At 41.2% G+C, this 4,365-nt stretch overlaps 1 pseudogene across 1 annotated transcript; it reads right to left on the reverse strand.

Moving 5' to 3' along the window:
* Positions 1 to 3,185: 3,185 nt before the first annotated feature.
* Positions 3,186 to 4,015, reverse strand: LOC103748951 (annotated as a pseudogene). Its single transcript, XR_001872872.2, has one exon. The product of XR_001872872.2 is annotated as a ubiquitin-conjugating enzyme E2 E3 pseudogene (transcript).
* Between the last annotated feature and the right edge of the window lie 350 nt (positions 4,016 to 4,365).

Genomic DNA, 4,365 nt, shown 5'->3' on the forward strand with positions numbered 1-4,365 from the left:
TTCCCCTGGAACTGTAGTTAAGAATGGTTCATAGCCACCATGTGGATGCTGGGAATCAAACCTGGGTCCTCTGCAAGAGCAGTCAATGCTCTTAACCACTGAGCCATCTCTCCAGCCCCTTCTTTGTTAATTTTTTAAAAATCAATTTAAAATGAATTTGTTTTTTGCTTGTTTGCATTTGGGTTTTTTTCAGAAATTAGAATTTTTAATCTGAATAACAATGAAAGTACAATATAGCAAAATTTGTAAAATGTGATCAAACCCAGCTTCACAGGAAATTTATCTTTACATATTTTTAAAATTTTATGTGTTTAATGTTTTGCCTGCATATATGTGCAAAGCCTGCAGAAGCCAGAAAAGGGTATCAGATCCCCTGGAACTGGAGTTACAGACAGTTGTTAGTTGCCATGAGGGTGCTGGGAACTGAATTGAGGTCCTCTACAAGAGCAGCCTGAACTCTTGACCAAGGAGCCATCTCTCTAGCCCTGAAATTCATCATTTTGAGTGTTTATTTATAAGAATGTTCTAAATAATTTATCTAAGTTTATACCTTAAGACTCTAAGAAGAGGAACCAGAAATAAGCCACACAGCTACAGCCGTTCAATTCTGAACAAAGGTTTCAAACACATCAGAGAAAAGAGAGTCTCTTTAACACGTGGTTAAACACCCCATACAAAAATCACCCCATACAAAAATCAATTCAAAATAGATAAAAAATCTTAACGTAAGAACTAAAACTTTTGAAAATACTAGATAAAAATGTAGTGGACTGTAGTCCCAGCACTTGGGAGGCAGAGGCAGGTGGATCTCTGTGAGTTCAAGGCCAGCCTGGTCTACATAGTAAGTTCCAGGACATCTGGGGCTACAGGGAGCCCCTGTTTCAAAAAGACAAAAAAAAAAATTAAAAGTAGAAGTACAATATGACCCAGTAATCCCATTCCTGGGTATATTCCAGAAGGAAATAAAGTCATTGCATGAAAGATGTCTGCACTTTCATGTTTAATGCTGCAATCTGGGGCTACAGGGAGCCCCTGTTTAAAAAAAACAAAAAAAAAAAAAAAAGTAGTGGAAATCCTTTAAGATATGGAAATTAGCAACCACTGACCAAATAGGACTTTAGTAACTCAGTAAATGATAGCAAGGATTGAGAAGCAGGATTTAATAAATTAAAACCAAAGGACACCATTAACAGAGTGAAGAGACAGTTTCCAGAATGGGAGAAAGCCATTGTCAGGTGAGATGGAATCTCCATGCAGTTTTGGCTACAGATGTGGAAGTTTTTTCTTGTGCTTAGAACCACTTACACTTCTTTTAAGAACTGTCCTGTTCATTTGTTCTCTTGGTGTTTATTTTTAGTTCCTTGTACATTTGAATCATTCCAAAGAGTAGTATTCAACCTCCATGTATTTATATAGTTTCTGCAGTGTCTATTGCTATTAATTTCTGGTTTTATTCCATTAGGTTCTAACAATATACAAGAATTTTTTTTCTTTTCTGTTTTGGAGAAACTTACGTGAGTGGCTGAGAAGAATGTGTACTCCTCAGTCATTGGATGGACTATTCTGTATCTGTTAGGTCCATTTGATCTATAGTGTAGTTTGACTCTGACGTTTAGTTTTGATATTTTGGTCTGGATCATGTCTGTTTTGATACTGGTGAAGTATTTAAGCTGCTCAACATTTCTGTGTCTGAACCTGTTTTGTCTCATTTTGTCCAGTAGTTTAGTTTTTTGACATCTATGAGTCTGTGTCTGTCTTTGCCAGTGAGGTGAGTTTCTTGCATACACTAAGCATCTGGATCTTGATGTTTAATCCATTCTGCCAGCATCAGTTCTCTCTCTCTCTCTCTCTCTCTCTCTCTCTCTCTCTCTCTCTCTCTCTCTCTCTCTCTCCACTCAATCTCCTCTTCCTCTCACTCTCTGACCCAGGGCCTTGTACACTCCAAATAAGGAGTCACCACAAAACCACATTTCAAGTCACAGTCTGCACATATTAATTGGAGATTTATGTGCTAATTTCTCCCTTCATCTAAGGGGTTTGCTGGTTTACTGAATTAGCAATGTTTATTTTTTTTCCTAATTCTAATTTGCTTATCTATTCTTCCAGCAAGATTTTTTTCCCCAAGCTCTCATGCTTTTGTCTCTTTCTTCTTCTGTGTGTAGTATTTTTTTTTTCTTTTTGAAACAGGGTCTCCCTGTAGCCCCAGCTTACCTGGAACTCAGTGTAGACCAGGCTGGCCTTGAGCTCACAGAGATCTGATCATGAATTGCTTTAGTTTATATTTCTAGTGGAAGATTTGTATTTCTTCTTTGCTTTAAAGGATTATTTTGTTAACTGTGGTTATCTCAGTTGGAAGTTGGTTTTCAGGTATTGAGACACAGCATTCTACGTTGTGTGTGTGTGTGTGTGTGTGTGTGTGTGTGTGTGTATTTTAGTTTCTGTAGAAAGGTAACATTCAACATTGTCTTCAATCTCTGACATCTGTTTCACCAGGTCTAGTCTATTAGTGATGCATTCCATTGAGGTTTTATAAAACACTTTATTTATTATTTTAATTTTATATGTAAGAGTGTATTGCCTGCATGTAGGTAAGTGCACCCATGTCATTCAATGCCTGTGGAGGCCAGAAGAAAAAGGCGTTGGATGGATTCCTCTGGAACTGGAGTTATGGATGGTTGTTAGCTGCCATCTTTGTGCTGGGAATGGAACTCAGGTCCTCTGCAGGAGCAGCCAGTGTTCTTAACTGCTGAACCATCTCTCCAGCCCTTACTTTCATTCTTTAGGGTTTTTGTACAGTTTTGATTCACATGTTTCCCCCCCGGGCTAGGATGTAACATTACCTGGGCAGGCTTCTCCTGAAGAAACTGGACTTCTCCGTCTTGGAGAAATGTAAGAAACCGAGGGATGATATGTTCCAGGAATGTAGAGTACTGAGGAGAAGATCTGGCTTAATACAAATGACGTAATTCCTAGTCATCTACAGCTACTTTTATAACTTCATACAGATAATGAATTAGGCTAAAATGCACTATAATATTTGGTAGACTTCAGGACCAGTATCCTTAGTACATCACAAAATACATTTTGATATCCCAAAGAAGCAAGACTTGCAAGTAGGCGTTTTAAACATAACTAATCTACAGCTACAAAGTTCTACTCTTGATAGCATTTACCTTTTGGGGGAGTCTCCCAGTCTCCAAAGGATAAAAGCAGAGAGTAGAATCAGTATAACATATACACAGAAGTCCGTATTGTAAAGGCTATAAAGATCTGCAGCACAGTGAGAAGAGGCCTTCTGCTCCTTCACACTGATACAAATTATATGAATTATGTTGCGTATCTCTTGGTCCACTGTCTGGCTATCCTGTCATGTTCTGCTCTGTTGGTCAAATACTGAGTGGCTATGCTTCGAACCAGAGGATCCGCAGGATTGCAGTCTGTCAAAAGGGAACAAATAGAGAGCAAAACCTTGGAAATAGTCAAAGCAGGACTCCAGTTGTCCTTTAGAATATCCAGGCAGATGACACCCTGACTGTTGATGTTGCAGTGATAGATTCTGGTATGGAAAGTAACCTTTGGTGGCTTAAATGGATAATCTGATGAAAACGTGATATCCAGAAAAAAACCACCACCTTCATATACAGAACCTGGTGGACCAAGTATAGTCGACCTCCATTCATAAATGTTATCTCCTTTAGCCCCAGCACTGCAGTTAGGAGGAGGATCAAGGGTTATTTCTGCTAGCTCCTTCTGAATTCTTTTAGAACTAGTGGATAACTTAGCAGAGGTTTTGCTAGAGAGTTTGGTGTTTTTCTTCTGCTGCGTGGCAGAAGGTTTTCTTTCTTCCTGTTCCTCTGGCTCTGGAGCGGCAGGGTCTCGCTGGTCTGCATCTGAACTGCCACTGCTGGTGCTGGGGCTCTCATCATCCGACCTTTGCCTATCACTGGACATCTTGATGAAGTTATCACTGGGAAAACTTCCTGTTAATCGCCCATATGCGTATTTAAGGTGGCGAGTCCTCCTCTGCGCTCGCGAAGCCTTCAACCACAACAGTCAGAAATTTCAAAATCAACCAGCGAGCCTCCCTCCAGCCGTCCCCAGGCGGCGGCGAAGATTCACCCGGCCAGCACCAAGCTGCCAGCCAGGGCAGCGCAGGATCCGAACTGCACCTTCCGCGCGGCTCCCCGCTCGACCGCGACCGCACGGACCGACATTTTGTCCAAAAAAATCCCGCAAAGCGGCCGAAAGCCTCAGGGCAAAACAAACAAACAAAAGCCTTCCCCCAGCCCCCGAAGTGCAACAAATCCCGCGACCCGCCGGGGAAGCGGCGGCCGGCAGCGGCCACACAGCTCCGCGGCCCTTTTT

Source organism: Nannospalax galili, unplaced genomic scaffold (assembly GCF_000622305.1).
Source record: "Nannospalax galili isolate Female #2095 unplaced genomic scaffold, S.galili_v1.0 scaffold1046, whole genome shotgun sequence".
Taxonomy (NCBI): Eukaryota; Metazoa; Chordata; class Mammalia; order Rodentia; family Spalacidae; genus Nannospalax; species Nannospalax galili.